General features: G+C 43.3%; 1 protein-coding gene across 1 annotated transcript in view; it reads left to right on the top strand.

The window, feature by feature from the left end:
- Positions 1–1,292: 1,292 nt before the first annotated feature.
- The window catches only part of cacng8b (calcium channel, voltage-dependent, gamma subunit 8b), a 42,070-nt gene continuing 33,439 nt past the window's right edge, over positions 1,293–9,923 (top strand). The window contains exon 1 of the mRNA XM_072460333.1: positions 1,293–1,685. The gene's annotated coding sequence lies outside the window, so the exon portion shown is untranslated. The remainder of the gene's footprint in view (positions 1,686–9,923) is intronic.

The raw sequence follows: 9,923 nt of genomic DNA, 5'->3' as shown, positions 1-9,923 counted from the left end.
ACTTGAACACATATGTGCAGCTAATGCTACGCCTGATGATGTAGTTTAGAAGCCTTACACTGACCCGTTAGTAGGATATGACTGTATCCTTCAAACACATTGTGCTGTTTAGTCAAGGTCAGGTCCTGTTAAATAACTCTGGAAGGTGTGAAATTGCTGATGCTACATTAGGATGTGAAAGAGCCACACGTCAGCCACACATCAATACTACAGTGTCCTGTTCCAATGGAATCATAATGAACATGAGTCGATAAACTACTAACAGAGACAGACTTTGTGGTCAAATGTCTCTTTTTAAATACATTTGTCATGTATTAGCCCATTAGGAGCTCATTGTTCAAATGTGATTTTAGCACCTGCCGTGTGTCTACAGTGTGTGCGCGCGCGCGTATGTGTGTGTGCATGTGCGCGGGTGCGTGCGCATGCGCGTGTGTGTACATGTGCGCGTGTGCGTGTGTGTGCGCATGCGCGTACATGTGCGCGTGCGTGCGCATGCGTGTGTATATGTGTGTGTGCATGTGCGCGTGTGTGTACATGTGCGCGTGCGTGCGCATGCGTGTGTATATGTGTGTGTGCATGTGCGCGTGTGTGTACATGTGCGCGTGCGTGCGCATGCGTGTGTACATGTGTGTGCATGTGCGCGTGCGCGTGTGTGTACATGTGCGCGTGTGCGTGTGTGTGCGCATGCGCGTGTGTGTACATGTGCGCATGCGTGTGTGTGTGATGCGAGCTGAGTGAATTCCTCTTTCACCATCACCATTACCGCATGAAAGAGCCGTCACTCTGCATTAGCTCTGCCTCTGTGTGTAAGAGGCACAGCTCCACTCTAAAGCCACTGAAGGTCATTGTCCGCTCACTTTTGTGCATCTCACCCTGTATGGATCTGTGCATGACATAACTTCATAAAACAAACTGACATAATTGGCTGGGAGAGTCCATTACAAGCCATATTTGCGTTGCCATATTGATCAGCACATACTATACCTGTCAAATACTTTTGGTTTACATTCCCCATGAGGCACCATCAGCAGCAGAGGGAGGAGGTCCCAGTGGAGCATCTGCATGGGGAAAAACATGTCAATAGCTGCCATAACCTGGTCAGGGCTAATAGTCTACTTACTGAGGCACAGGGGGCTGTAGTGAGCCCGCTGCACACGCTCCAATAAGCACAAGCAGGCCAATTGCCTCAGTATGATGGAGGAAGGGCTGGAGCACTAGCCTCATGCTAAGGCTTGCTCTGTGTGGATGGGGCGTTACCTCACTGTCCTTTTTCTGGGGGTCTATGCGACAAGTTGCCTGCGTCGGGGAACGTGGAGGAATTAGAAAGAGGAGCAGATTGTCGGGCAGGCGGGAAGAAGCGCGCAGATCCGAGGCACGGACCAATCAGCGCGCAGGGGGAGACGCATTCCCCCCAGTGCGCGGCGCACAGCCATCAGCGGCCGAGACTGTGGACAAACCACTGCTCAGTGACGTGTGCGCTGCTTTATGCACGTTCAAGCCTTTTCCGTCACGGTCATTTATTACCTCACAACTCCCAAGCGAGCGCCTGATACATGCTTTATCCTCATTTTCTTTGCATCATCTTCCTCCTCTGCAGATTGTCATTTAGCCACAATTCTTCCAGTTGCTGTGTTCACGGGGTGCGACGCGCTGCAGAATAGTTGAATAATAAGCTAAGCCTTCAGGTAAGACCTGCCTTCTTCCCTCACTTTAATTACTGTGTGTCTTCTGGCGACTCCATCATCTCATGCACCCGGTTCATTTGTTAACGTGGCTAATTGATTTGTCTCACGTTGTGTTTAACTCACTCCATCATTTCACATACAACAACAACAACAAAAACACATTCGGAATCTGCAGCAAAATGCAGCAGCTTAGTTTAGTTGGCGGACCTCCATGTTTCATTAGAAAACTGCGTCTTTTTTACACGGGCCTGTAATTACCATCAGCAGTGTCTCGTGCCAGTGAAGCGCACCATCGGGCTCATAATTATGCTTCATTCGGACGCGTTTCTGCCTCTGCGTGGAGGACACGACGGGGCAGATTTAACAGCGTCAGCTCGAAGTTGTGCGTCTTTACGCGGCGATGCCTCCGTCTCTGGAGATGCGCCTTTTGATGCTAAGGCGTCCATTTTCCTCCGTGGAGCTAATGTATGCGGCCGATGTGCGGCTCTCTCCCCCCGTTAATGAATGCAACATGCACGGTCCGCATCATCCGCGCCAGGAGCCCCGCGTGCGGCTGGAGGCGGGCGATGCCGCTGCACGCGAACGTCCCCCGCCGGGGCCCCTCACTCCGCCGGGGCCAACGCATCTGAGGCTCTCACGCTGGATGCGGGCCACGTCCTGTCAGTGTGTGTGCTCGTTATCAGATGGCTCTTTTTTTTCCCATTTGGAGCTCGTTTTCCCTGCCCTGACAAAGGCCAGACCTGTGCCGCTCGCGCGCGCGTCCGAACAGCGTCTGCGGGAAACATCTGGTGCCATATCAATCATTCATCTGAGCGCGGATCAGTTCCCCGCTCCAGGTGTAATGCTGAGGCTGAATGCTAAAGAGTGTGCAATGCAGCAGAGAGAGCAAAAGGAAGGGGACTGCTAACACCGTCCCAGAGGAGAGCACAGTTCTTCTGCAGAGCGCCCATCTTCATCATCTTCTGAGAGCGGTGCACCTTTTTTTCAAACTGTTACCAATAAATAACATGTATATCCCAGTAATGGAGTGGATTATGGTGAGTGCTGAGGAAGACCTGAACTCAGCAAGAAAATGATGTTCTTTCAGGCACATGCAGCCAAACTGGCAGACATATACACCTGCTGAATACAAAACGGTGTCAAGTCAGTGGGACAAGCGTTATGGCGACTCAACAAAACCAGCATTAAAGGAGCACTGTGTAACGTGAGCGAGGGATTGTCTCCATGGAGATGCTGTGGCTTTAGCTGAAATGTTCCCGTGTATTGCGTAAAACTTACCTCTCCCCATGAAAAGATGTATTTTTTAGCAATATGAACACCTGTAATTGAGTGACGTGTCATGGATATCGTAGAGCATTCCAAGACGACAAAACCATCTTCACGGAGACAAAGGAAAAGTTACGTAGTGTACCTTTAACAAAATGAGCACTAAAGTCAAGTGATATGTCCTTTTTAATAAGCTGAACTGGAGCCAATGGAAGTTACAGAGCGTCACATTAAATAACCTCGCATTAATCAGGGTTTGGTGATGGTTTTACTTTATTTTATTACATCCACATTTGCAGCTGTGCCTTTAAACCTGCCTTAAAGTTGACACTGTGCTACACAATCTTGTCTTTTGTGGTAAAACATGTAAACCCTGCTGATTAGCCCTCTACAATGTTCTCAAATGAAATCTTGCATTAGTTCCTTAGCAGTTCTTGTATGTATATATTTCAGGCTCTAGAATGTCAACGCTACGGAATGTATTTAAAAAGTGCAAATCTAATCGCAAATGACATGTTTTGCTGAGATAGTGCAAAGCCAATCGAGGGTTCGAACACGAAACTGACAGTGACTTTTAATGAACTCCACGGCGAGCGCTAACGCCGCCGTCGATCCCTCTGCACTCGTGGCTCCAAACCTCCAAAAACAACCTTAACCAGTCCTTCCTTGGCGCGTTCCAGCACGATCCACGGCGCAAAACTCATCACGGGTGCTAATTTATGCCCACGTCCTGCCCCGTCAGTGGTCATTTATTGGCGGGTCGGGAGGGCGGGCCTACGTGTGAAGTGGCCCCGCCCCCTCAGTCTCGGTCCCGCCCACCCGTGAGCGCTCGCGTGTGTCTGCTACTACTGGCTCCGCTGCGTTTGGATTACTATCAAAACGCCTGGCTCCGAGATCAGCTGTTTACTCCGCCAGATGACTCACTGCAGTCGACAGGAGCGTGAAGCGAGGTCCATTCAGGCTGCGGATTTAACGATGAGCAAGATAGCTGCACGTTTGGTTCACGCGGGATTTGAGTCCGGTAAAAGAGGGCTGCACGATGTTGGGAAGGATTGTGCGAATGTGCGATACGCGGTGGAGAATATCGCGATAAACGATACTGTTGAAACTACCAGATAATGCCAATACATTTTTTTTCGAAATGTATAAAGTAGTTTAGTTGCAATAAATATAGTACTTATTGAGTGTCTATAATTTGCATATTGGACCCTTTAAAGCTCAAATATTCTTGTATTACAAACATATATATGATTTTTTATCCACGATATATATTACTTCTATTAGTAATTGAACATCATGTCGATATAGAGTGTAGTTGGCAGTTGGATATTGCTGTTAAATACTAGAATATCAATATTTTAGCAACATTTAAAGTACTGTTTGACACAATATTAAACTTAACAGAGAAAACCAAGGCTAAATTGAGACTAATTTAGACTGAAAAAGGAAAATCATGAATAGAATCGGCCTTTTTCGACGTTTTTCATTTTGAAAACCGTAAATTACTGTCAAACGGAGAGAAGGAGTATTGTGTAGAGCCAATATTGCGATAATGATACTTTTGCGATGTACTGCGCAGCCCTGAAAGTAAACTTTATCGCTGCCGTCCTTTAAAAACACCAAAGCGGCAGTGCAGCGCCCGGGATCCACACAGGAAGAGCGTGCAAACTCCACAAAGACAGGCCCAGGCAGCCGGGAATCGAACCCAGAACCCTACAGTTAAATGAAACGACTGACCACTCAACCACCGCACACGCAGACCACTTCATCTATTATTTTAATCGACATAATGAGACAAAAACTCCGCAAATTCGGGTTGTACGATGTATCGCAATCGAATCGCGATTGCAACGTCAATGTTTGCAATTTAACACAATTATTTAAGTCACGTAAATTCCTCTAACAACAAATGATCCTCTCTTATTGTGTAAAAATCCCACTAACTGTTTTTCTTAAATGTATAGGATTCTTGTATCAGTTTAGCAGTTTTAATTTTCCCTCAAATGCTCCTGGACTTGTTAAACAGAATCCTCTCATAACATAAATCACAGATTGCGTTTGTGAGAATTCTTTTAATTGTTCTCATTGTTTTTCTGTCAAAAACTGGTTCCATAAGCTCACAATATAATATTATAAATGTGCAGGTCACTTTTCCAATCTTCCACCTGTTTTTCTCAATGGAAATGTTTTGCCTGCAATGTTCCACAGCACAGAATTAAACGTATCTAACTTGCATTTATTCATTTAAAGTTGCTTTTATTGAGGGGAAAAAAAGACTTGGTGGTGTCATCTGCTTGTCACCATGGTAGACCCTCCAGAAAAGTTACACAGTGCACCTTTAAAGTCCCAGAATATACCGATAATGGCAGAATAATGGGCAACACAACTGGTAAAATGTGTTTATTTTCTTCTTTTTTTGTCGTATTTTTGGAGTTTTTGTTCTGCTCAAACAAACTTCACGGCAAAACATAAAGTGAAAGTGAAAGTAGCTTCTGAGCTAGCTTGTTTGCTATTGGCACGTGGAGATTTAAGACACTATTAGCAATTATTTTCGTCAACAAGCGTATCCAGAGCGATCTTATTAAAGGAGAAAAAGTGTGTGATCCCAAAGTCTCAGTGATAAACAGTGCAGTGTTCCCATTGTTCATCTGGTCTTACAAAACTGTTGATTTCCTTCCTTTAGATGTCAAAAACAAACAGAATATTTAGCAGACTTTCTATTAGTTATTAGATTCTAGCAGCTCTTTCACAGTTGACTCATGTTTTGTCATTACTCTCCTGCACAACCTCTAACGTATCATACACAACAGCGTTTCACGTGGGCCGGTAACGACACAGATATTAACCTGAAACCTGGACAAAACCTCTGCCTTTTCAACACCGTTTCACCCCGTGTGCTCGTCCCAGTTGAACCCGTGCCGCCGCAGCGTTCCGGAAACACATGTAGATGCTTTTGTCACTCGCCACTGCTCGGACAAAGTGTTGCTTCGGCTGTTTGCGCTCAGATTTAATGGCGCGACTCTTGTTTGTTTTGCTGCTTCTCTCGCTCTCGCTCTCTCTCTCGGAGGAAAAGCAATTCTGCCGCGATCATCACATCTGTCATGTAGCCATGTTTCAACAGATCAGCCTTTTACAGCCACCCACGACAGCGCTAGGCTTCAGAGCGAGCGCAGTAGCACCGGCGGCTCGCGCTTCAGTCGAGAGCACTTTGATGGCGCCATGTTTTTCGGACTAATACTGTTTGGAGGTTTGCGGCGCTCTTGAGCACACGTTCGTGATTCGATGAGTTGAACGTTTGCGTTGTAATACGAGGGATTTGATTAAAGTGACAGGGTTCTATGTGTTCCTGGTTTTGACTTTATTTGGTAGAGTAAAACCTGTAAATGAGAGTTTTACATCAAGAAAAGTGTCAGTTTGAGAGGAAAATGTTGACAAATGTGTTGAAAGTGACAGAAAGTAGAGCAAAGAGACTCCGTCCAAACATCATTGTCTAAACTGTGTGCGTTTTAGCGAAATGAGTCGTATTTGATTGTGTGCAATATTTGGTTTTGTAGGTCGGATTATGAGCGGGTGATTCGGACAAATCGACGGCAAAATGTACTTTAAAGTTCAAGAGTATCGCTTAATATCCTTGTAAAAATTGTGATCCTTCAGGTCACGATATAGAAGAACTAACAAATGAGAATCTAAGAAACAGAAATAGAAAAGAAGAAGCAAAATTATGTGCTTTTTCGTGTCTGTTTATGTCAAACTGTATTTTATGATTCAGAAAGTGTGAGATCTTGAACATGGTCACGTACATCTGACGTATTCGAATAAAAGAATAGTCGTGACTAATCTTTAAATTGTGATGTTTTCCTCACTTCATTAACACAAAGATCTGTCATTTGGTCGTCCCTATATCCTTGTTAAGTATACATACGTTTGTTTTGTACCTTCAGTACATTTTTAGGTATCTGTACTTTACTTAAAGGTGGTATGGACGATTTTTTTCAGCAATTTTTTTATCATATTTCCTCGTGGCGTGGATAAATCATTTATCCTGCCACGTATCAATCATAAAACGCACCTACCGCTCACCTGCAGCTGCGTCAGGCTCGTCCCCACGTTTCTGCGTGCCTAAGCGCATGGATCTATCATAATATAGTTCCCTCAGTGTACGGGGCAAAATGAAGACGGAGAAAGACAGTTCGACCTGACGCAGAAGTGGACAGAAATCTACGGGAGACGAGAGATGCGATGCGCTCCGTCGCGCTAATAAACAAACGCACGTGTGTGTTGTATCAGTCCACACGGGGGAGTGCGCATGCGCACTTCCGCCTGAGTTCTCAAATCGCCGAAAAATCGTCCATACCGCCTATAACTACATTTGATTGTGAATACTTTTACACATTTGAGAGCACTCCAGTACATTGTGGAACTGGACTGAAAGGACAGTATTTTTCTCATGTTTTAAGCACGTTTATGATGTGACAACTTGCCTCACGTCAAAGTTCAGCAAAGAAACTGTAGGAATAAAAAAATAAGTTATTGATTCAGTCGCGGCTGTGACTGAAAGTCAAGACCACTTTATGTGACTCTTTAATCATTTATCAAAGTCTGTGTGAAATACTTTCTTACTTACAAGTCTTTCAATACATTTACTTAAGTAGAGTGTTTTTTGCATCTGTATTTTTTTATAAGATGTTAATGGTTGATTGTGATTTATTTCACCAAAGGAATAAAAGAATAACAATCATGACCATTTAAGACCATTTTCAGTTCAATACTTACAATGTATTAGTACTGTTAAATACCACAGTTTAACTTGACTTTATCATTCAGAAGGTTTTGTGCAGCTTATCTTTATATTAAATGGAATTGTGAATAATTGTGAATAAACATCTTTTCACAATAACAGTAACGATATTGTTTTGTGCTGGAAGAAGTACTGAATTTTGTTAGTGAAGTAAAATTACAGATACAAGTAAAAGTATCACATATACAAATCTACTTTATTAAAGATATTGAAGTACATGTTTAAAATTGTACATTTAGAGTAAATAGTAAAACCATTTCAAGCAGATTTTTTGAAAACTGTTAAAGTCACTGTGCTTATCCCTCAAACCATATGAAAAGTACTTTTTACTTTTCAATCTTTTTAAATATTGAGCGGGGGAGAAAGTACAGATCCCGTTCTTAAATGCAGTGGCGTAAAAGTAAAAAGTATTCTCTTTTAAATATAAATAGCGTGGACCCCAGGAAGAAAAGTTATTGCTGAACTACAGTAATGGAGATCCAAAACACATTAAATAAACTTAAGTAAAGTACAGATGCCTTCAAATGTTACTTAAGTAAAGTACTTTTACTTTCCACCTCTGGATTTGTGACATTCCTAACTGCGATTTATCACTTTTGTGTGAGTGACGTGTGCAGAGGCTGGTGCTGGCGTGTGCTTTTAGTGTGTGTTGTTAGTGTGTGTTGTTAGCGTGTGCTTTTAACGTGTGTTATTAGCGTGTGCTTTTAGCGTGTGTTGTTAGCGTGTGCTTTTAACGTGTGTTGTTAGCGTGTGTTGTTAGCGTGTGCTTTTAACGTGTGTTGTTAGCGTGTGCTTTTAGCGTGTGTTGTTAGCGTGTGTTGTTAGCGTGTGCTTTTAACGTGTGTTGTTAGCGTGTGCTTTTAGCGTGTGTTGTTAGCGTGTGCTTTTAACGTGTGTTGTTAGCGTGTGTTGTTAGCGTGTGCTTTTAGCGTGTGTTGTTAGCGTGTGCTTTTAGCGTGTGTTGTTAGCATGTGCTTTTAACATGTGTTGTTAGCGTATGTTGTTAGCATGTGCTTTTAGCGTGTGTTGTTAGTGTGTGTTGTTAGTGTGTGCTGTTGGTGTGTGTTGTTAGTGTGTGCTGTTAGCGTGTATTGTTAGCGTGTGTTGTTAGCGTGTGCTTTTAGCGTGTGTTGTTAGTGTGTGCTTTTAGCGTGTGTTGTTAGCGTGTGCTTTTAGCGTGTGTTGTTAGTGTGTGCTTTTAGCGTGTGTTGTTAGCGTGTGCTTTTAGCGTGTGTTGTTAGCGTGTGCTTTTAGCGTGTGTTGTTAGTGTGTGCTGTTAGCATGTGTTGTTAGTGTGTGCTTTTAGCGTGTGTTGTTAGCGTGTGCTTTTAGCGTGTGTTGTTAGCGTGTGCTGTTAGCGTATGCTGTTAGCGTGTGATGTTGGCATGTGTTGTTAGCGTGTGCTTTTAGCGTGTGCTGTTGGCATGTGCTTTTAACGTGTGTTGTTAGCGTGTGTTGTTAGCGTGTGCTTTTAGCGTGTGTTGTTAGCGTGTGCGTCATGCTCAACGGTCTGGAGCCTCACAACATGGTACCTGTGACCGCCGTCCACACTGACACATCTGCTGCAGCCGGGACGGGGCTCTGGGCTCTGGGGATGAAGCTGTTACACTATCACATCTGAGTGAGAAGAAACATGTATAACAATGATCAAACAGCATTATTATACATTAACATTCCTCGAATATGTGTCCAGCTTTAGGAACTCAGACTCTGAATGATAAAGGAAAGATTATGTGACAAACAGCCACAAAAAAACACAGCACTTTACATTTAAGTTAGTGTTTTAGGAGGATATTTTGGATTTAAATGACCTTATTTTTGCCTCTAAAGGATCGTCATTAGTATTTTGTGTTCTTATATTGTGACCTGAAAAGAGCTGGGAAATATATTGATATTTAGATCATATCGTGAATTTCGTTTTGAAGATATGCATATTAAAACATGCTACAAAGATAGCTAATTAAAAAGAAAAATGAAAAAATCTATGTTTTAAACTGTCAAATAAAAGTATAAAGTGCCAGAACATCAATACATGCCTATGATGCAATGTATTCATCACAAACTACCATCTGAGAACCTCTAAGTCCTGATGGAAGACTTAAAATGAGCACGAGTGGGTCATAAATAACAAATTAGCACTAAATATTGGCAAGAAAGAAAGTGTGGCGTTTGGG

This window comes from Eucyclogobius newberryi, unplaced genomic scaffold, assembly GCF_026437365.1.
Source record: "Eucyclogobius newberryi isolate DKJ021-1_F unplaced genomic scaffold, fEucNew1.0.hap1 SCAF_3, whole genome shotgun sequence".
NCBI classification, from domain to species: Eukaryota; Metazoa; Chordata; class Actinopteri; order Gobiiformes; family Gobiidae; genus Eucyclogobius; species Eucyclogobius newberryi.
Note: the sequence above shows the minus strand (reverse complement) of the source record. Positions and strands in the feature narration are given on the sequence as shown.